A 24468-nucleotide genomic window follows, 5' to 3' on the forward strand; every position below is an offset into this window, starting at 1 on the left:
TTAATTCAGTCTTAGCCCTGTACCTCTTGCCCAAGCAAGCTCCGTTTTCTTTCTTCTTCTTTTAAATTTTTATTTATTTTGAGACAGAGAGAGAGCACGATCAAGGGAGGGACAGAAAGAGAGGGACAGAGAGAATCCCGAGCAAGCTCCATGCTGTCAGCACAGAGTCCAACACAGAGCTCCACCTCACAACCATGAGGTCATGACCTGAGCTGAAATCAAGAGTCAAACGCTTAACCAACTGAGCCACCCAGGTTCCCCTCAAGCTCCACTTTCTGAAATCTTCTGAGCCCACTGTGTGATTGATTTTCCCTTTTAGGACCATGTGTTCTGGCCAGCATTTCATTGCTTTCTGACCTGGGCTTCCTGATTTCACCACTCCTACTGTCCTGTATAACAGCACAATTCCCCAGGGGGCAGCCAGTGCCCCTACCAGTTTCTGCCAGCCCTACAACCAGAACCTAATGGGGTTGGCTCAGGGGCTGGGGCCACTGTCCCAAACAAAACTGAAAGGTATAAGCATCTTGCAACACCCCTGAATGCTTCCCGGTAGGAAAAATGAACTGATGCATCAACGTGCCCAGTTGACTCATGCCTGTTGGGCACAAGTGTGGAAGACTGGAGGATGCTCATAATGACAGCAAGTCCCTGCCCTCTGGACACTCCCGTCCTTGGGGTGAGGCTGGCACACAAAGAAAGAATAATCACACAGCTTTTGGGGGACTTTCAGAGCTGTACAAGGAAGTCAGCACAAAGGCAGCAGGTCTTCATTGTCAGCAGGCACAGCTGGAGGTTGCAGAGGTTCAAGGACAAGTGTGGCAGCCAGTGGTCCCTACAGGGAGGAGGCAGTGAGTGGTGAAATCCAGCAAAAGGCAAAATGGCTACCTCACTAGGGCCACATATGGTAATCTACGTTCCTTTCCTTATCTCCCCCTGGGTCGGTCTCTCTCTCTCTCTCTCTCTCTCTCTCTCTCTCTCTCTCTCCCTCTCTCTTTCCCTCTCCTCTTCTCTCCTTCCTTCCCCCTTTCCCCCTTTCTGGGTCTCTGGCACTCCTTCTAGTCTGTCAGTCTCTCTCTTAGTCTCCTGCTGTCACTCTGTCTTTCTGTGACCCTCTCTCTGTCTTACTCTCTAAATCTTTGTCTCCTTGCCTTCTCTTTGCCTCCCTTTATCTGTCTCTCATTTCTCTTTTCCTCTCTCTCTCCCTTCTTTTTGTGCATCTGCTTCTTCTTCCTGCCACCCACTGGCTTCCTCTGCTTTTACTCAGTCTCTACCCCTACGACTCTGCCTGGCCAGTGCCCAGATCTCTGCACTCCTATGCTAGTGCCCTTCTAGCTACAGGACACCAAAGGAACTCAGAAACGGGGAAAAATTACCCATACTCTATCCCAGAACCCTAAACACAAGAGAATTAGAAGGACTTCAGAGAGAATCTAATCCAACGCTTAAAAAAATTTAGGTATACTTTACATACAGTAAAATGCATGCATCTAAAATGCACAGCTTGATGGTTTTTACATATATGTACATGCATGTAACTACCAGCCAGATCAAGATATAAAATATAGTTCCAGTTCCCCAGAAAGTTCCTTCACCTCGCTTTCCAGTCAATTCCCACTTCTCCAAAGGTGACTACTCATCTGAATCATTTCACTATAGTTTTGTTAAGCCATTCCAAAAATTCCTTTAAATAGAATCACACAGTATGTAGTCCTTTGAATCTGGCTTATCAGGTTCAGTATAATGTCTATGAGATTCACCTACATTGCTGTTTGCATCAGTAGTTCGATCCTTTTATTGCTGGGTTGCCAAATAGTATTCTGTTCTATGAATTACGGCTATCTCTCAATTGGTTTATTCATTCACCTGTTGATAGACATCTCGATTGTTTCTAGTTTTTAGCTGTTAAGAATACAGATGTTGTGAATGTTTATATAAAGTCTTTCTGTGGACATGGATTAGTCAACAAAGGGAATATTCTGGCACAAATAACTGAAAACTCCACTGATGGTCAAATCTTCGGGCATGGCTTGATTCAGGGACTCCCAGTCTCATCAGCCTCCACTCCATTTCTCCACTAGGCTTTTAACTTTACCTTTTTTGTATACACGAACCCATTCTCAGACTGTTTGCCCTCTCTCCATCCCACTTGTAACTCAACCTTTTACCACTGCTTATCCAATCAGCAAACATTTATGGGGCCAGCTCTGTGCCAAGCATTGAGCAATGTATGGGTAGGAAAACAATGGGTGAATGAGATCTATCCTTGCCCTTTGCCCTCATAAAAGGTCTAGTAGGAGAAATGGAAAGATAGGGGCACATAAATCCACAAATAGCTGTATATAAGCCAGGAGCTCCAATTACAAAAAGGAATTCTTCAAAAGGAAGGGGAGAGATGTCAATGACTGTCCTATTTGGGGACACTGGGATATGGCCACAAAGGTTTTCATTGCTTTCAACTCTGTGGGCTTCTCTGTGAAGTCTCTCTGCTGCTGCCCAGATGAAATCTTCCAGACGTCAGATGTCCACACAGGGGCTGTTTGTTTGCCTCTGATCACAGACTTGTTTATGAAGCAAGGCTTGGGGAAACATTCCTTGTTCAAATAGATGATTAAAACCCTGCAGGAAAATTCTGTGTCCTTGAGGTTGGGGAACTCAATGTTCCACATCAGTGTTGGTCTTTCCTTAAGGACCTTCCGCCCAGCCATGAGGGCCGGTGGGATGGATTATTTATTGTCTGGATTAAATGTGTCCTCTGGCTATAAAACAGGAGCCAGAGTCCTGAGTGACACTTCCAGGGCAAGACCAATTTGTCCCCAAGAAGAGCTCTAAGGATTGTGGTCTCTCTCTCCTTTCTCTTTTGTCATTTCAGGACAGAGAGATTCTAAGTAAGCATGGATATTCTGCCCCAAGGGGTTTTCACTTAAGGGCATCCATTCATTTTATATTCGTTTTGTTTATGCCTGATACACACCAGGCATTGGGCCAGGCTCTGGGCACAACAATGAGCAAGACAGACCCAGCAGAGCTCACAGTCTGGTGGAGGAGACAGATACCCTTCGAATCATGACTCCTATATTACACACGCAAGTATAAACCATGGCAACTGCCACAGAAGAAAAGCATAGCGTTTTTGGTGGGTACTTCAGGGTGACCTGGTTTAGATTAAGGATTCAGAGACATCTGAGTTACAGAAATTTGAAGGACGAGTACAAGTGACACAGGAAGGAAAGGAAGGCAACAGCATAGCATGTACAAAGGCACTGAGGGAAGATGAATTAGGGCATGTCCAAGGGACTAAGAGAAACTGGTGGGTGGAGCAGAGTGAGAACGAGGGAGAAAGATTCAAGTAGATAGAGGTCAATCGCACCTCAGACCCTGTGGAGTCTGAGGAGTCAGAGTTATTCTCTATTTATGGGTGCTATAAAAGGCATAAGGAGGTGGCTGACATTGTCCTCCTCCCTCCCTCAGGCCGTCTCTCTCCCTGACCCTTTCTGACCACTGCACTATCTTTCTAAAATAGTCATTATCCCACACTCTCAGCCTAGAATCTGTCAGTGGATCTTCATAGTGGACATGAAGTCAAATCTCCTTAGCCAGGCTTAAGGTCTTTATAATTGGTCAAGACCTTGAAGAATAAATAAGTGAGTAGAAATTCACTGGAAGTCATTGTTGCCTTTTCTTCTTGTGAATAATGTCATGCCACGAGCTGCTTTGGGAGTCATGAAGCCACCTTTTCTTCTATTCCCAACAGTGGCCTGAGCATGGATACTGCCCACCACCACGACCATCATCATCATCATCTCCATTAGTTAAACTGTGGTTACTGTGCTAAGCATTTTGCATGTTGTATTGGATAGCTGTTGCTTTATAATAAAACAGCTTAAAATCAGTGACTTATAACCACAATCATTTATTTAGCTCACAATTCTGTGGGCTGGTAGTATAGGCTGGGCTCAGTTAGGCAGTTCTTCTAGTATTGACTGGATCTGTGTGTGTCTGTGCTTAACTGCAGACCAGCAGGCTGGCTCTGCTTCTAGGGATTGACTGACTGCCAGCTGGGCTGATAGGGATGGCCAATCCCACATCTCTCATTATTCTTGAGCTTCTTCAAGCTCAAGATCAATATCCCCAGATTCAAGGCAAAGGAGAAAGAGACTCCCCCACTTGACAGGACGAATGAACGTAGGGGAGGGTCTAGATTAGAAATTTCATTAGGACAAGGACTATTGTTCTCATTTTGATATTCCCCACAATTGGTACAATGTATGGCACATAGTGCATACATTCTCACCAAATGTTTGCTGATTTAGAGGTCCAAGGGGAACAATCATTGGCCCAAGGTCACACAAATTAGTACTAGACTCCCAGATTCCCCAACTTTCTTCCCATGGCAGTCTCATTATCTGGACCTCCTGCTGCCTGACTCCCCCAAAGTAGCCAAAACCCACCCCCCCAAAAAAAAACCCAACGCGAGATTTGGGATGTGTTTTTCTGTCTTCTTGACGGTGTCCCAAACCAGACACAGTCTCCAAAATGTACATCTTAGAATATCTGGCATCTGTATAGCATGTGGAAAGAGCACTGGGTCCAGACAGAGGCCCAAGTGTCTCACCCGCCTGATGTACGATCCCGGGCAAGTCGCTTAGGCAAGACCTACCTTTCTTCATCTGAAATGCAGGGCTATAAATCCCTGCCTGCATTCCAAGGCTATGTCAAAGATTAGAGGGGCTAATAGACATAAAGTATCTCAAAAGATTGTACCCAACTCAACTTACAGATCTCTCCAGTTTTGCTCCACTGCATTGGCTGTGGCACCACTCCAGTGCTCAGTGCTGGCCCCACTGCCAGTTCATCTCCCAACTGCTGTGGGCTCAGCCTCCCACAGAGTCCTGTCTAGGCTTCAGCACAGCCTCCCCTCACCTTCACTGCAAGAAACACATGCCCTAGATGTTCTGGTCCAACCTAACTGGGCAACCAGAGGCTCTTGTTTCTAGACTCAGATGAAGAACCGTGCCCTGGGATGCCCATGCTATGCTCTGGGGTGTCAGATCTGGTTTCCCCAGCAGCTGTCCAAAGGGGCCACACAACACACTCAGGGGAGTTAAGGTTCCATGGGGGTAAATTTGAACCAAGAAAGACAAGAGATGGAAAGCCATCAGTGGATAAATTCCTCTCCCTTCCTTAATCGCATACCCTGCCAAGATGTTCCAGTTCCATATGGCTTCTCCAGAGACATTCCATGGCTGAGTGGCCTCCTGTGTTTTCTTGTGCCCGTGACTAGCTTTGCAATGTACCACCTTGTGTTTGTTTTCTCTCCTTCCATGCTTTCCTTCCAGTTTTTCCTCAATCTGTATTCCCCACCCCTACCCTGCAATGAAACATCAGTAGCTAAGTTATGCCTCCACCTCTTTTGTCTGGGCAACCCAAGCCTAAAATGAAGAGAAGAAATAGAGAAAGTTGCCAAATCACAACCACTCAAAACTCATAACTGGTGTTGGTGAGGATACAGAGTCACTGGGACTCTTGGACGATGCTGGTGGAAATGTAAAGTGGAACAACCACTAGAGAATAGTTTGGCAGTTTCTTAAAAAGTTAAATACACACCTATGTGGCACCTGGGTGGCTCAGTCGGTTAAGAGTCTGACTCTTAATTTTGGCTCAGGTCACAATCTCATGGTTTGTGAGTTCAAGCCCCGCATTGGGCTCTGTGCTGATGGTGCAGAGCCTGCTTGGGATTCTCACTTTCTCCCTCTCTCTCTGCCCCTCCCCTGCTCATGCTCTCTCTCTCTCTCTCTCTCTCTCAAAATAAATAAATAGACTTACAAAAAAAAGAAAACAAACAGAATTTCTAAAAAAAAAAAAGGTAAATATACACTTATGTGACCTAATATATTCCTAAGTTACATATGTCCACACAAAGACTTCTATATGAATGTTTAGAGCACCTGTATTTAAATAGTCCCCAACTAAAAACAACCCAAATGTCACTCAACTGGTAAATATATAGACAAATTGTGGTGTATTCATACAATGGAATTCTACTCAGCAATAAAAATGAATGAACTATTGATACATATAACATGGGTGTATTTCAAAACAAGTAGGCTGAGTGAAAGAAGCCAAACGGAGAAAGAGTACATACTGTTTGATTCCATTTACATAAATTCTAGAACATGCAAACTAATCTATAATAGGAGAAAGCAGGTCAGGGTTGCCTGGGGACAAGAGTGGAGGAGCGGTGGACTGCAAAGGGGCACAAGGAAATTTTGGGAGGGGGGTGTCACCCACCTGATATATGATCCTGGACAAGTCTCTTGGGTAAGATCTAAGGTCATGTTGATTGGGGTGACAGTTTCATAGGCACATCTTAATAAAGATGTAAAAAGAAAAAAAAAAAAAAGAAATTACCAGCCCCATAAGTGAACTCAACCAAATCCTTAGAGAAACGATAACTTCAGTGCTATTTAAAGCATTTCAGTGCACAGAGAAAAAAGGAAAGCTTCCAAGTTCCTTTTATGAAACCAGCATAACTTTGATACCAAAAACCTGGCAAAAATAGCACATTAATGAAGAGTTTGCTGCTCTGTGCACACTTGTGGAGTTATTATTAACTCTGTAAATCAGCTATACTGCATCTGACCTAGTTTCCAGATTTTTATCTTTGGTTTTCAGAAATTTAATTACAGTGAGTCTTTGTGCAGATTTCTTCAGGCTTATCCTGTTTGGGGAAATTATCAACCACATAAAATGGGAAAAAGAGGCACACTGGCCTCTAAGACAGATGATAATGAGAAGGTTTCTAACTAGAGGGGTTCAGGACCAGGGGGAGAGCTCACACATCCCAGCGTGGTCTCCTTGATGACCCTCCTGGAACACCTACCCTCACCTTGACTCACCCCTGCTCTCCATGCCCATGGCTCCCACCTTAGCTTGTACTCTTCATCACCTCCTGCCTTTTTTCTACAAATCTCCAGCGGTCTCTGAGTGTCCTCTCCTTGCAATCCATCCTCCATAATGTGCAGAGAGCTACTTATGTCACATAGCTATGATCCTGTCACTACCCTCCTCATTTCCTTTCACAGACTCTGCTCCTCCCGGGCCCATAGGACAAGGTGCAAACTTCAGTGCATAGCTTCATTCTCCACAACACTCTCACTCAGCATTATATATAATGTTCCAACCAATGTTCTGATCATGCCAAAGAATTCCACTACATGCCTCTGCATCTTTGCAATGCTATTCCCTCTACCTGGGTGGTCTTCCCTCCCTCTCATCAGCCGGCAGCAGGTCTGCTCCCCATATCTGACTTGTGCCTCCATCGCCTAACTCAGCGTGAGACCTGGCACTGGGAAGATAACATCAAAGATTTGTAGGGAAGAAGTGCTGCCGGATCTCACTCTGTGTGTCTCTTTGTTTGTTTGGTCCTGATCTACAGCCTTCCTAGCACAACCGTAATCATAAGGGTAGCACCTTCTGGAATTCTGGGAGTCATCCTAGCAAATGATCAAACCTCAGGGGGTCATGTGAACCTCCCAAATTTGCAGCTAGTTGGTCAAAATAATGGATGACTGGGGGGACCATCTGAAGTGAGGACAGTCTCATTGGAGGCTGTGCCCTTAACCTGTGGAGTCTGTGATAAACTCTAGGTAGTTAGTACCAGAAGAGCATTGTGACATCGCAAAAGGCATTAAAATTTCTCAGTGAAAAAAAGGACGTAGAAAGAAACCACATCCTTATAATAGAATGCCAACTGATAGATGTAAAATACATTGTTGAAATGAGAAAATAACCTTTTTGCAAGCATCACAGTAGCAAGTGATTCAGGCAATGGATGCTAAAACTTATGGGTGAATATTTGGTGAGGTAGAGGATATTTATATCGTCTGAAAGTATCACTCCAAAAATTATCTACTAATACAAAAGAGAAGATAGTAACTTTACAGAAGAGAAACCTGGAACACACCATTTTAACCAAGAAATAAAAGTTAACATTGCCGACAATAGAACAAACTATCATTAAGTGCCTCTTGATAAGATGCATAGAGAGGGACACAATATCACTTTGGTGATATTCCTGTTAAAAAGCATTATCTGAGTCTGATCAGGAGGAAAGATCAGACAAACTCAGATTGGGGGACATTTTGTAAAACACCTTGGCCTGTACTGTTTAACAATTTTAAAATCAGGAAAGACAAATAAAGGCTGAGGAATGGCTCCAGATTACAGAAAACTAAAGAGACATGAAAACTAAATACAATTTATGATTCCAGAATGAATACTGGACCAGAAAAACAAATATTATTGGGACAATTGGCAATATTTGCACAATGGTTTGTAGATTGGATAATATTATTGAAACAATGTTAATTGTACTGTGGTTATGCAAAAGAATGCTCTTGTTCTTAGAAAATAGACACTGAAATATTTAGGAGTACAGAGTAAAGAGACTGGGAGAACGAGAGAAAGGGATGAAAGAAATAGGGCAACATGGAAACATTTGGTGAATCTGGTGAAGGGAATATGGGAGTTCCTTGTTACTATTCTTGCAACTTTTTGTTAGTATGAAATTACTTTAAAATATAAAACTGAGGGTGCCTGGATGGCTCAGTTGGTTAAGCACCCAACTCTTGATTTCCGCTCAGGTCATGATCCCATGGTTCATGGGTTCTAGCTGGAGTCGGGCTCCCCACTGATAGCACAGAACCTGCTTGGGATTCTCTCTCTCTCTCTCTCTCTCTGCCCCTTTCCCTGCTTGTGCTCTCTCTCTCAAAATAAATAAATAAACATTTAAAAAATAAAATATAAAACTGAAAAAACTATGTTTAATGTTATTCTATTTTACTTTAAAATCAGATGCACATATATTTACACATGTGCATATAATATATTCAAAATAAAAGACTACAAGATATAAACCAAAAAGTTAATAGTTCTTTTCTCTGGTGGTGAGATTTAGGTTAGCTTCTTCTTTTTCCTCAACATTAGTTTCTCATTTTTCCTAGAATAGTTGTGAACTCTTCATAATGACAACAACAAAAGAAATAATAAAGGTTGGACACATGACGAAAAAATCACTCTTCAAACACCAAAAACACTCCCTGAAGAAAGAACAAATGACTCATTCCCTGCCTCCCTGCCTCCCTGCCCCCCATTATCCATGTTGTGTTCCTGTCTGTAAACCATGGTTGTCTCTGTCCATGTTCAGGAGGCCCCTTGGGGCAGACAGTACCCACGTGATCTTCCAGGGGACCTCACAGTGCTGTTACAACAGCCCCATGTGATGTGGGCACAGATGACCCAAGCTCAGACAGGAATCAAAATGTCCTAGAAAGAAACTTAGAGCAGAAGAAGCTGGTGACTAGGAAACACCAATGGGGACAAACAAAAAAGCCCCAACAACAAAGCCTACTCTCTCTAGACCAATGACCAGGGAAAGGGAAGCTTAGCAAGACAGAAAACTTTTAGACAATTACTGCTCTACCCTAGTTAAACAACACAGAAACCATACCAGAAAAGGGTAAAAGGGAGCTAGACTTTGACATTTGCGAGGCTGTAACAAGGCATCCCAACATCCCTGCTGGGGTGGTGTCAGAGAAGGGCAAGCAGGGATCTGGGACTTTCATCTCTGCTGGCCATTAATGCCTCCCTGCTGCCACTGCAGTAGGGAGCCTGGAATTCTACCTCCATCTTGGACTAATAAGGTATTCCTCCCACTCCCCACTGGGGTGGTGTCAAAGGACTTCTAGTGGGAGTCAAGGCTTTCACCATCTCCCAGCAGTAATGGAGAGTGTCAATAGAGACCCATGGGGAGCCAGGATTCTCAGCTCAACCCAGCAGTAATGAGGAACCTCCCCCCTTGAGTTTCAATAGAGGCTGAGTGGGAAACCCAGACTTCTAGCTCCTATTGTCAGTAATGAGGATTTGCCACCCCCCACCCCTTCTCCTGTGGAAATGGTGTCAAAGAAACCCAGCTAAACAGGAGGTTTAAATAATACAAAAATATCCAGGTTTCAATAGGAAATCACCCATTATACCAAGAGACAGGATGATTTCAGACTGAATGAATAAAAAAAAAATCAGTAGATGCTAACACGAAGATGAGACAGATGTTAGAATTATCTGACAAAAGTCTGAAAACAGCCATCATTAAAAATGCTTCAACAAGCAATTATGAATAAACTTGAAATAACTGAAATAAATAGAAAGCCTCAACAAAGCAATAGAGAATATAAAGGAAACCCAATGGAAATTTTAGAAATTTAAGTCCTAAACACAATAAAATAACCTAAATAAAAGCTCAGAAGGTGGACTCGGCAGAGAATGGAGGGGACAGAGGAAAGAATCAGTGAACCGGAAGATAGAACCATAGAAATTACCCAATTTGAACAGCAGAGAGAAAACAAACAGGAAAAGAAAAGAGGACAGAGCATCAGGGCTCTGTGGGACTATAACAAAAGATCCAACCTTTGTGTCATCAGAGTGCCAGAAGGGGCGGAGCAAGGGCATGGGGCTCAATAAGCACTAGAAGAAATGAGGGGACATTATGAACTTAAACATTTGTTAAGAGGGCAGGTCCCACGTTATGTGTTCTTACCACAAAACAAACAGGTAGACAAACAAATCAACACAAAGGGACATTAGGGAAATTTTTAGAAGTGATCAATATGTTTATTACCTTGATTAGGGTGATGGTAATGTGAGTGTATACATATGTCCAAACTCACCAAATTGTACACGTTAATTATGTGCAGGGTTTTTGTATATCAATCATGCCTAAATAAAGTGGAAAGAAAGAAAAGAAATAACAGCTGAAAACTTCACAAGTTTGTCAAGAGAAGTAAGCCTACAGATTTAAAAAGCTTAGGCTATGTCAAATAAGATAAATCCAAAGAAATCCACAATAAGATACATCACAATTAAACTTATGAAAACTAAAAACAAAGAAAAACATCTTAAAACCATCAGAGAAAAACTATACTTTACCTATAAAGAAGAAGGAATTCGAAGACAGCAGTTTTCTCATCAGAAACAATGGAAGTCAGGCAAACAGGGTAGTATTTTTCAAGAGCTGAAAGAAAACAACCATCAACCCAGAACCCTGTAACCAGTAAAAGTATTCTTTAGGAATAAAGAGGATTTCGAGTAATTCTCAGATGAAGGGAAACTAAGAGATCTGTTACCAGCATATTTACCTTAAGAGAATGGCTAAAAGAAGTCCTCTAAACAGAAAGGTAACAAGAATAGTAATAAAAATCACTTTGAAACATCAGGAAAAAAAAAGAAAGAACACAGTAAGCAGAAACATGAGTAAATAAAATAGGCTTTCCTTCTTCTCTGGAGTTTCCCAAATTATGTCTGGTGGGTGAAGCATAAATTATAACACTGGTTGCTATGGTCCTACATGTATACAGAAGAAACATCTTAGACAGTTATGTTATATATATATTATATAATATTTATATTATAAATAAATGGGGCGAAGAGACATAAAGGGCACTAAGGTTTATATACTTCAACTAGTAAAATGATGACATCAATAGACTGATAAGTTTTGTGTGTACAATTCAACACTTACAACAACCAATAAAAAAAATCTATACAGGGATATACTCAGAAACACTATTGATAAATCAATATGGAATTCTAAAAAAATGTTCAAGTAAGCCACCGGCAGGTAACAAAGAGCAAACAAGGGGCGCCTGGGTGGTTCAGTCAGTTAAGCGTCCGACTTTGGCTCAGGTCATGATCTCACGGTTCGTGAGTTCGAGCTCCGTGTCGGGCTCTGTGCTGACAGCTCAGAGCCTGGGGCCTGCCTCGGATTCTGTGTCTCCCTCTCTCTCTGCCCCTCCCCTGCTCATGCTCTGTCTTTCTCTGTCTCTCAATAATAAATAAATGTTAAAAAAAATTTTTAAGAAACAGTAAACAAATAAATTGAAAACAGAAAATAAACAAAAAATAAAATGGCAGACCTAAGCCCTATAATATCATCATTTACATTAAATTTAAATGACCTAACTATACAAATTAACAGACAGAGACTGGCAGAGTAGATTAAAAAACAGAAACCAGGGCGCCTGGGTGGCGCAGTCGGTTGAGCGTCGGACTTCAGCCAAGTCACGATCTCGCGGCCCGTGAGTTCGAGTCCCGCGTCGGGCTCTGGGCTGATGGCTCAGAGCCTGGAGCCTGTTTCCGATTCTGTGTCTCCCTCTCTCTCTGCCCCTCCCCCGTTCATGCTCTGTCTCTCTCTGTCCCAAAAAAAAAAAAAATAAATAAACGTTGAAAAAAAAAATTAAAAAAAAAAAAAACAGAAACCAACTCTATGCTGTCTATAAGAAATTCACTTCAAATATAATGGTATAGTCAAGTTGAAAGCAAGAGTGGAAAAAGATACAACATGAAAACATTACTTAAACCAACGCAGGAGTGTCTATATTGATGTCTCGTAAAGTAGACTCCAGGAGAAAGGAAATTACCAGAAACAGAGTGGGACATTATATAATGATAAAAGAATCAATCCACCTAGAAGGCACAGCAACCCTAAATGTGTACATACCAAATGAGAGCTGCAAAATATGTAAAGCAAAAAATGATAGAACTGAAAAGAGAAATAGACAAATTCATAATTATAGTTGGAGTTTTCAACAGCCCTCTTTCAATGATGGCTAGACAGCTAAACAGAAAATCAGCAAGGATGTAGAAGAATGCTACATCACACCAACCAACACTCTGCCACCACCAGCAGAATACACATTATTTTCAGGTACCCATGGAACATATATCAAGATAGATTATATCCTGGGCCATAAAAAACTCAACAAATTTAAAAGAATTGACATCATACAGAATATATTCCCTGACCGCAATGGAATCAACTACAAATCTGTAACAGAAAAATAACATGAACAGCTCCAGACACTTGGAAACTAAAAATCACATTCCCAGGCAATCCATGGGTTAAAGAGAAGTCTCTAGGGTAATAAAAGTACATTGACCTGAATGAAAAAAAACACGACATATCAAAATTTATGGGAAAGAGTTAACACAGTGCTGAGAAGGAAATTCGTAGAATTAAATGCATCACTTATAAAAGAGGGAAAATCTCCAATCAATAATCTAAGCTTCCATGTCAAGAACTTAGGAAAAAGAGCAAAGCAAAGCAAACCAGAAAGAATAAATTAGTAAGTAGCAGACATCAAAGAGATTAAAAATAGAGAAAATTGATATCACATTTCTTGATGTCAAACACTATTACAAAATTACAGTGTCAAAACAGTATGGTGTAAGCATTAAAACAGACACATATGTCAATGGAACAAAACAGAAAGCCAGGGAATAAACCCATGTATATATGGTCAATTAATTTATGACAAAAGAGCCAAGGATATACAATGAGGAAAGGACACTCTCTTCAATAAATGGGGTTGGGAAAACTGGACAGCCACATGCAAAAGAGTGAATCAGGACCCCCATTTTATATCATGGACAAAAATCAACACAAAATGAATGAAAGACTTGAGTGTAAGACTTAAAACTATAAAATTCATAGAAAAAAAAAACATAGGGGGTAAGCTCCTTGGCATCAGTCTTGGCAATGACGTTTTATATTTGACACCAAAAGCAAAGATAAACTAGTGGAGCTACCTCACACTAAAAAGCTTCTGCACAGCACAGGAAACCATCAAAAAGTAGAAAGGCAACCTATCAAATGGGAGAAAAAAAAATTGCAAATCATATTATCTGATAAGGGGTTCATATCCAAAATAAACAAAGAACTCACACAAGTCAATAGCAAAAAAAGCAATCAGATTTCAAAATAGGAAGAAGACCTGAATAGACAGACATTTTTCCAAAGAAGACATACAAATGACCAACAGACACATGAAAAGGTGCTCAACATTACTAATGACCAAGGAAATGCAAATCAAAACTACAGTGAGATGTCACTTCCCACCCGTCAGAACAGTTAGAATCAAAAAGACAAGAAGTAACAAGTGTTGGCGAGGATGTGGAGAAAAGGGAACCCTCATGCACTGTAGGTGGGAATGTAAATTGGTGCAGCCACTGTGGAAAACAGTATGGAGGTTCTTCAAAAAATTAAAAATACAACTACAATGTGATCCAGCAATTCCACTTCTGAGTATATATCTGAAGGAAATGAAACCATTCTCAAAGAGATATATGCACTCCCATGTTCATTACAGTATTATACACAACAGCCAAGATATGAAGATAACCAAGTGTCTGTCAATGGATGAATGGACAAAGAACACGTGGTTTATACACACACACACACACACACACACATACAGACACATACACACGCACAGTATATATGTATATATATGTATAAAATGTGATATACACCCACATACAATGGAATATTGTTTAGCTATAAAAAAGAAGGAAATACTGCCATTTGCAACAACATAGATGGACTTTGAGGGAATTATGCTATGTGAAATAAGTCAGACAGAGAGAAAAATATCATATGATTTCACTTGTATGTGGAATTTGGAACTTATAAAAAACCAAACCCATAGAAACAGAGAACACATTGGTAGTTGCCACCATAGGGAGTAGGGAAATGGGTGAAGATGGTCAAAAAGTACAAACTTCCAGTTCTAAGATAAGTTCTGGGGATGTAATATACAGCATGGTGACTATAGTTAACATTACTGTATTGTTTGTTTGTTTGAAAATTGCTAAGAGGGTAGATCTTAAAGTTCTTATCACAAGAAAAAAATTAAAACTATGTGAGATGATGGGCATTAACGAAACTTATCGTGGGGGTCATTTTACTATATATCCATACATTATATCATTATGTTGAACACCTCAAACTTACATAATGTTATATGTCAATTATATCTCAATAAAACTCAGGGCAGGGGGAAACATTTAAAAATAGAGAAAATCAGTGAAACAAGGACCTGGTTCTTTGAATAAGATAAATAAAATTGCCAAGTCTCCAGCAAGACTGACAGAGGAAAAATAGACACAAATTATCAACATTAGGAAACCGAGGATAATACGACATTCCCCACCCTCATCAAAAGAATAAGGGAATAGTACAATTTACATACATAAGTTAGACCATGGACCAATTTCTTGTAAAACACAAACTACTACAACTCATTCAATATGAAATAATTTCAATAGCCCTATAACTATTAAGGAAATCCAATATATAATTTTTTAAAGTCTCAAAAAAAAAAAAAAAAAGAAAACTCCAGGCTCAGATAATTTTATTGGAGAAACTACTAAACATTCAAAGAAGAATCAATACCAATTCTACATAATCTCCCTGAAAATACAAGAGGTGTGTATCAGTCAGAATTCAATCAGTGAAATAGAATCCAACAAATATATAGATTTATTGCAAGGAATTGGCCTATGCTGCTGTGGTGGCTGGCTAGGCACTCCAACACCCAGAGGGTGGCAGCCAGTAAGGGCAGGCTGGAACTCTTGGCCATGACATGATGCTGCAGTCCACAGGCAGAATTTCAGGGAAACCACTGGTTCTGCTTCTATAAACAGTCAGTTGATTGAATTAGGCCTACCCAGATAATCTAAAATAATCTCCTTTGCTTAAAGTCAACTGAATGAATTATGAATGATAATCAATCTATAAAATACCTCCACAGCAACACTTAGATTGTGTTTAATGGAATAACTGGGGACTAAAGTCTAGCCAAGCTGACAGATAAGACTGACCATCGCAGTCATGCCTTGTCAACTTGGCACCCATACATATTTCCTTAAACCATATACAATCTCCAAAAAAAGAAGAGCTACATCATAGCTTCACATAACATGATATAACTATTCTTTTTAAGAAATGTTTATTTAATTTGGAATGCAGGCTGGTGCAGGCACTCTGGAAAACAGTATGGAGGTTCCTCAAGAAACTAAAAATAGAACTACCCTACGACCCAGCAATTGCACTACTAGGCATTTATCCAAGGGATACAGCTATGCTGTTTCGAAGGGCCACATTCACCCCAATGTTTATAGCAGCACTATCAACAATAGCCAAAATACGGAAAGAGCCCAAATGTCCATCAATGGATGAACGGATAAAGAAGATGTGGTATATATATACAATGGAGTATTACTTGGCAATCAAAAAGAATGAAATCTTGCTATTTGCAACTACATGGATGGAACTGGAGGGTATTATGCTAACTGAAATTAGTCAGTCAGAGAAAGACAAAAATCATATGACTTCACTCATATGAGGACTTTAAGAGACAAAACAGATGAACATAAGGGAAGGGAAACAAAAATAATATAAAAACAGGGAAGGGGGACAAAACAGAAGAGACTCATAAATATGGAGAACAAACTGAGGCTTATGGGAGGGGTTGTGGGAGGGGGGATGGGCTAAATAGGTAAGGAGCACTAAGGAATCTTCTCCTGAAATCATTGTTGCACTATATGCTAACTAATTTAGATGTAAATTTAAAAAAATAAAAAATAAAACAAGTTAAAAGAAAAAAATTAAAATGTTTATTTATTTATTTTGAGAGAGAGAGCATGCACATACAAACTGGGGAGGGGCAGAGAAAGAGAGAGGGAGAGAGAGAATCCTAAGCAGGCTCCATGCTGTCAGTGCAGAGCCCAACACAGGGCTCAATCTCACAACCATGAGATCATACTCTGAGCCGAAATCAAGAGTCAGACACTGGTGGACAGAGCCACCAGGTGCCCTGATATAACTGTTTCGTATACAACTGAAAATACACTGTTTCCCCCGAAGAAAATACAAAGTCATTGAGTGATGTTTTCTCCCCCTTGATACCCTGTAACTTAAATACTGTAATATAAAGTTAACTATTATTAATACATCTTATGTTAGATGATAAGTGGACAAAGGAGGTGGACCCATGCTGAAACAAAAATATTTGCTTAAGATCTATACAAACATATTCATAACAAAATAATGAAGAAATACTCATAACTATTATATCCCCCATTTCCACAACTGGTCAGCTGATTGTAGTTGGTGTTCATAACTATGTACTTCTACTACCCATTCCATAGTCCATTTGCCCTCGGCTGGCTGGTCATGTTTCTTTATCAAGGTTTGGGTGACCCAAACCTTCATTCCTGAATGGTCTGGGCCACTGATAGTTCTGCCTGAATTGGATTGTTGTCATTTTCCATTTACTTTAATTACATGATATGGCAGTATTAGGAGACAGCCTAATGGATCTCTTGTATTCCAGACATACTTTTCCTTGTATTATGCAATGGCCATATTTTGTATACCTGTAGTGCCACATTATACCATGGTCTACCAGCATCCTCTACCACTGAAAATACTCATTAGTGTTCTTAACTGTAATCACATCAGAGAACCAACTTTGGAAAACCCAGAACCAATTCAAAAAACTCTTCCTTCAGATTGTATTTTCCCAGAACTACTTCTGGTACCAAAGTCTGTTTCGGTTAGGGTTCAACCAGAGAAACAGAACCATACATTTATGTCTTTCTGTATGAATGCATATGGGTTTAGTGCAAGGAATTGGCTCACACATCTGTGGAGGCTGTCTAGGCAAATCTGGAATCTGTAGGTCAGGCTGTCAGGATTTGGGCACAAACTGAAGCTGCAGTCCCCGGCAGAATTTCCTCTCCTTCGAAGACACCTCAGCTTGGCTTTTAAGGCCTTTCAACTGATTGAAACAGGATGCGAAAGATGATCTAGGATCATCTCCTTTACTTAAAGTCATCGGATTATGAATGTTAATCAGATCCACAAAATTTCTTCACAGCATGGGGCACCTGGGTGGATCAGTCAGTTAAGCATCCGACTCTTGATGTCAGCTCAGATCAGAACAGTTCATGAGTTCAAGGCCTGCATCAGGCTCTGAGCTGATGGCATGGAGCCTGCGTGGGATTGTCTTTCTCTCCCTCTTTCTGTACCCCCCCCTCCCCCAAGCTCTTGAACTCTCTTTCTCTCAAAATAAATAAACTTAAAACAATATCTTCACAGGAACACCTAATGTTCAAACAACTAGGTACTGCAGCCTAACCAAGCTAACACATAAAACTGATCATCACAAAGAGGTAACTCTTCTCAATTCATTTTTTAAAACTAGTATGACCCTGATGCCAAACCAGGCAAAGACAGTACAAAAATGTCCTGGGAAGAGCAGGAGCCCCATGGGGTTGGACTCCATCCACAAGCAACTTCAAGAGCAGAGTCATATTTTTCACCTGACCATTTGGCTGCCCAGTTTCCACTTCATGGAGGAAGATTCAGCACATTACATCAGTTTCAAATTACTTGTGACTAGTTTGGTAACTCCATGTTATGAATAAGAGGGTTCCCTTGTGTGTGTGTGTGTGTGTGTGTGTGTGTGCGTGCTCATTTGTTAATTCCAGTTAACATTTATTATGCTGTTTGTCATGCACTGGATGAAGGAATTTAATGTCATAAGATTGTTTTATCCTCCCAGGAATTTGACACAGTGGATACCCTTGGCCCTATTTACAAGTGAGGAAACTGAGACTCAGCAAGGTTATATCAGCAGGCCTGAGGATGCTCACCTGGTGGGTTTTGATTTGACCCCAAAGCCTCTCCTCTTCACCTCTACAATAGCACTTGATTCCAAGGCTGTAGACTGTCACCTGAACTTGGGCATCTAGGAGTTCTGCCAGGTCTAAGTTCCTTGAATCTCTGGGAAAGCTGCCCAGAGCTTTAAGTTGGCCAAGAAACACTGTCAATAATCTGTCCCAAGGTTCTCACTCTTCCCCTAGGCCTTTGCTCACGACACTTCCTCCTACTTTCCAGGGGCTGGGCAGTGGTAACAGTGCAGGCTCCAGAATCAGTCAGAATCCTAGTTGTGTGGCCTGAGTCAGGTGGCTTCACCTCAATAAACAGACTACTTATTCGTAAAATGGGGAAAATAGTCTTTATCTCACTGGATGTGGTGGAAATTAAATGCTACGGTGCAGGATGCCTCAATATGAAATGTGCCTACAAGTTACCTGACCAACTTGTTAAAATGCGGATTTGGATTCAGCAGGTCTCAAGAGGAGCTGGAGATTCTACATTTCTGATATGCTCCCAGGTGATGCCTTTGCAGCTGGTCCATGGATCACATTTTGAGTAGCAAGGGGATTGTTCATGTGATGCACTTTATGCAATTATGTATTAAATGCCCCACAATAAAGATAATAAAAATTCACCTGCTCTGGAAACCCAACCCAGGTATCTTGCCCTGTTCTCATAGGTTTCTCTGATTAAAGGAAACATACCAGTTCACCAGAAGGGACAAGTTTGTTTTCCTTGCTACTGACTTCTGAGAGAAATTTATCACCTAGATCCTCATATAAGGGACTCTGATAGAATGAAGGATCATGTCTTCTAGAAACAATCCTGCTGCAGGAGCCAGAAATTTATAAGCAAAGAAAACTTGTCAACCCCTGGTTGTAGGCCCAGCTCTGTCTGCACGACCCCTGGTGGAGAACTCTGCCTCTCTGACGTTTGATTTTCCTACTGGCTGGCACAGAGTACAGGCTTCAGGATGGTGGCTATGCTGCTCTTCTGCTCTCTGGCCTGTAATGCAGGCCTGGCAGTACCCTCATCGTAAGATCGTTGGGAGGGCTGTGGATAGCGTATGTCAATGGTTAACACATACTCTGGGTCAAGAATTTCAGGTTGACCCATAAGAAATTGCTGACAGCAACATTTTTTTGACCTGTAAAAATGGCTTGAATTATTATGTGGGATCCTTACAACAAACCTTTGAGGCAGCTACGATTTTTATCATTGTCTCCCCTAAACTACAGATGAGAAAATTGAGGTCCTGCCCAGGATCACATGGCTTGCTATGGGCAGAGCCAGGATTCAGTGCAGGCAGGCTGGCTGCAGTCTCATGCTTGCTCTGCCACACAGCCCCACCTTTCCTCTAAGGGGGCCACAAACAAGACCCTGAATGTGCATTTCCTCCCACTCCAGCTGTGTCTAATGCAGACCCCTATAAAAGCCAAAGGCCCATAGCTAATTGTCCTTTTCTGGCAGCATTTCTGTAAGGAGCTGAGCCAATTCATTCTGGGAATGCTGCTTTCTGGTGATCTGGCTGGAGCTTAAGAAGCCGAAGAGGGAAGCAAGCTTGGCTTGGCCTTTACAAACAGCCCTTGTCGGAGTGGCTTCTATTCCAGGAGCTCAATATGGAAACTCAGCATCTGTCATGCATTCAGACATGGCCTAACGACTGTCCACTTGGCCAAATCACTGGCCATCCACCCATATATTACCCATCCCTGCATCCTGGTCCTGAGATTATCTTGTCCCAACCCACCCCACCTCTTCTCACATAAGTCCCTCCCTGGGGTTGTTGGGCATCATCTCCTGGGCCAGGCACTGTGGTGAGCATGCCTTCAGCCAGCAAGGAAGATGTGATGAATACCCAGCTTATGGATGAGGCTCAGAGAGAGGATGGTATTTACTCAAAGTCACACAGTGAGTGATTGATTAACCAAGCCTGTTGAACTACCATGACCTCCCATATGAAGGTCCCAAAGAGCCAGTGCCTTTGTATCATTGAGAGGAACTGCACTGGGGGACCTCAGAACATGGGGTTGGGGACTGTCCTCAGTCCATATGGTTGGATAAGTTTACTCAGTAAGACACCTACATTCATGGCTATAAGGATTGGCTCAGAGATGGGCATGTGACTCAAGCCAGGCCAGAGTTAATCCTGGGACTTTTGCTGGAACTATTGGGAAAAATTGCCCTCTTTCTGTTGAGGCTTCTCAGCAGATAGAATGTTAGCCTGGAGCTGCTGGGGGCACCCTGGCCACTCCATGAGGAAGGACCCACTGGATATGGAAGCCAAACTAGGGGAAAGTGGAGTCAAAATATGGAGAAAGACTAATTTCTGACAATATCCTTTGAGACTCTGGATCCAGCCATGCCTCCATATGCTTCTATTTACACACTACTCTTCACACACAGCTCATCACCTTCCAAAGTAGCCCCTTTTGTTCCTAAACTGAAACCTCCCTTTTCTGAACTTACACTGACTGGTCTAGTTCTACCAATCGGAGGGGCAGCAAAAGGCTCTAATGGCAGACAGATATGGTTTCCAATCCCAACTCCAACATTTACCCTTCAAATCTCAATTTAAAATTGGGGCGCCTGGGCGGCTCAGTCGGTTGAATGTCCGACTTCGGCTCAGGTCATGATCTCGCGGTTCGTGGGTTTGAGCCCCGCGTTGGGCTCTGTACTGAAAGCTCAGAGCCTAGAGCCTGCTTCCGATTCTGTGTCTCCCTCTCTCTCTGCCCCTCGCCTGTTCACACACACTCTCTCTCTCTCAAAAATAAATAATAAACATAAAAAAAATTTTTAATTGGAATGATGATATCCATGTGACAGGGATGTTGTAGGGATGAAAGAGCTATTACAAGTGCTTTGTTTTTGTTATCTTATCATATTGCTGCTGTTTTATTCGTTACCAGATTGTGAGGCCCCGGACAGCAGGAACCTCATTTTATTTAACCCAGATTCCCCAGCACTTGACAGTGGTTGGCAAAGAGTAGGTGCTCGATAAACACTTGTTGAGGGGCACCTGGGTGGCTCAGTCGGTTGAGCAACAGACTAACAGCTTGGGTCGTGATCTCCAATGGTGGGATCAAGCCCTGAATCGTGCTCTGTGCTGACAGCGTGGAGCCTGCTTGGGATTCTCTCTCCCTCTTTCTCTGCCCCTTTCCCTCTCTCTCTCTCTTTCTGTCTCTCAAAGTAAGCAAATAAACTTAAAAAAATAAAAATAAATAAATGTTTGTTGAAATAAATGTGACGTACATTCTGACCTCCCACCCCACCTATAGTGAGCTACTTAGGGACTGCTGCTGTCACCCAGAATCTTCTCTTATCCCTGCCTTCATCTCCACCATTTCTTTATATAACATGGATGGTTTTCCTTCTAAAAAATGTACTAACTCAATTATCCTGTGAATATTTATCAGTTACAACCAAAGGAATGAAAATAAGCTCCCATGGTACAGAGAACCCAGATGTTTGGGGTTAGTTTTCTAACACAATGCTCAACTATTTTACTTATTTGATGTTTTTCTCAAGAAACAAAACAAAACCAATCTGCCCTAAAATTTGGAAACGAGATCCGTTTCTCACAGTGTCTCTTGCTCTCTGTTGGGAGTGGTGTGGGCATGCCTGGCAGTCACGACGGGCTGCTGAAATGGGACAAGCAGGTAATGGGAAACAGCTGCTTGGCCTGCGCTGTCTCTAAGCCCCAAATTGGTGACGAGGTGCCGCAGACAAAAGACAGGCGGTTATGGTTTGGGTGGAGGCCCCACAAGCAGTGATTAACTTCTCTTGCCAAGTTCACCGGGCGAGGCAGAGTCTGCTCGGCTGGTCACAGTACGGCAGGCAGCATCCCCTGCACAGACATTGTCTCTGTATTCAGAGCAATGCGCGCCCCGAGAGAGGAGTCCACCATCCTCCCTCTCTCCGATGGCGGAGAGAACATCAGCCAACAAGGACGGATGCTAAGAAAAGCCCCCACCTTCCTCTGTGTCCTGCAGCACGTCCTCATAACCTTACTCCATGGCACGACCTCAGAGGGCAGCCAGATTTACCTTCTAAAATATCAATTAGATCAGGAGTCAGCGAACTACTCTGTTAAGGGCCAGAGAATAAGTATTTTACTATTTGTGGGCCAGGATTTTACCATCTGTCCCCAATACAGCTCTGCCTTTGTAGCATGAAAGCAGCAATGGACCATATGGAAATAAATCGGTGAGACTGGGTTCCAATAAAACTTTATTTACAAAAAAACAGGCAGCAGTCTGGATTTGGCCCATGGGCTGTAGTTTGTTGCTCCTTGGTGCCTCTGTTTGAAAGCCTATAATGGCTCCTCATCGCCACTGAATAAAGCTCAAACTCCTTTTAAATTTTTTTTTTTTTCAACGTTTATTTTTATTTTTGGGACAGAGAGAGACAGAGCATGAACGGGGGAGGGGCAGAGAGAGAGGGAGACACAGAATCGGAAACAGGCTCCAGGCTCTGAGCCATCAGCCCAGAGCCTGACGCGGGGCTCGAACTCACGGACCGCGAGATCGTGACCTGGCTGAAGTCGGACGCTTAACCGACTGCGCCACCCAGGCGCCCCAAAGCTCAAACTCCTAACCACGGGTGTCAAGGAGCTGCCTGGGCTGGCTGGATCCTGCCTACCTCTCTACCCTTGTTTGGGCCCCAGTCCTCACTCACCATCCCCCAGTTGCACATGGGTCTTTGTACTCATGGTTTCCTCTGCCTAGAACACCCCACCCCCATCCCCACTTCACATTTTCACATGACTCGCTCATTCCCCTTATTTAGGTGTTGGTGAGAATGGCACTTCCTCAGAAAGGCCATCCCTGCAACCCCCCAACATGACCACCACCTCCCCCCTTAGTCACTCTATCATAGCATGTGTTTTATTTTCTGCACAGCATTTATCCCGGTTTGAACTGATCTCTTTTGAGTGCTTACTTTTGTTTGTTTGTTTGTTTTCCTTCTGCCCCTTGAGCTCCAGGAGGATAGAGAGCCTTATTCCCACGGCCTTCCACCCATAAAGCTGGAGTGCAGCACAGACTTAGAGAATGAATGAATCGCCTCCTTGCCAGGCTCCCTCATCTGCTCATTCCCTCCAGTCCCTTAGCCACTCAGCTGACTGAAACACCTTCTAAAAATGAGTACCCAGATCATGGCCTGTCACTGCTTTAAACTCCCTAATAACTTCCCATTGCTCAAAATCCACACTCCTCACTATTGCCCCGGAGACCCTGCAAAAACAGACTCCCGGCTGCCTTTGCTCACCCACCTCTCCCATTGTGAAGAACAGGCTGCCTGGAGGGTCCACTGATGTGACCCCAAAAGACATCATTTGGCACTGAAGGTGTTTTTGCATTGATATCACAAAACGGGTTATGTTCCAGGAATTCACTTTGAACAAAAGAATGAGGCCATGAACACCTGACTCATGAGAGGCTGGGAAGTCATCCAGTTTCCTCAAATCACCCCACCCAGGTCAGCCTCCCTCCTGTGTCGCACTCCGGGTAGAAAGAGAGAACGTGATCTTTTCAGACTGATGCCAAAGCCCAATGGGCCTCGAGCTTTTGGGCGGGGTGGGGGAAGACTGGGGAACATAGAGCTTTTAGTGCTCTTTCTGGCCTGACTGAAAACTATATTCAAATCAAAGTAAAAAGATTAGGGGCGGAGCCATCAAGAGAATATGCAAGCTGAGTGGGCAGTATTGGAGTTGTGGACTCCTTACACAACCAGACAGTTTACAAGGCTTTCTTCACTGCTGCAATTCAACTACCTGAAATTCTACAGGAAAGACAGGATCACGTGGATGGCCTACATGGGCCTGATATACCTTATTGCTTGGGCTATATTGAGATGAAGGATTGGAGAGCCGACACTTTATGGCTTCTTCTCAAATGGGCCTAAAGAGT

At 42.4% G+C, this 24468-nt stretch overlaps 1 long non-coding RNA gene across 1 annotated transcript in view; it reads right to left on the reverse strand.

Annotated features, from left to right (window-relative positions):
• Positions 1-201: 201 nt before the first annotated feature.
• Positions 202-24468, reverse strand: part of LOC123606024 — a 41330-nt gene continuing 17063 nt past the window's right edge. The window contains exons 2-3 of the long non-coding RNA XR_006716050.1: positions 6289-6366; positions 202-832 (exon numbers count right to left, since the gene is read on the reverse strand). This is a non-coding gene — a long non-coding RNA (uncharacterized LOC123606024). The remainder of the gene's footprint in view (positions 833-6288; positions 6367-24468) is intronic.

Source organism: Leopardus geoffroyi, chromosome A2 (assembly GCF_018350155.1).
Source record: "Leopardus geoffroyi isolate Oge1 chromosome A2, O.geoffroyi_Oge1_pat1.0, whole genome shotgun sequence".
NCBI lineage: Eukaryota > Metazoa > Chordata > Mammalia > Carnivora > Felidae > Leopardus > Leopardus geoffroyi.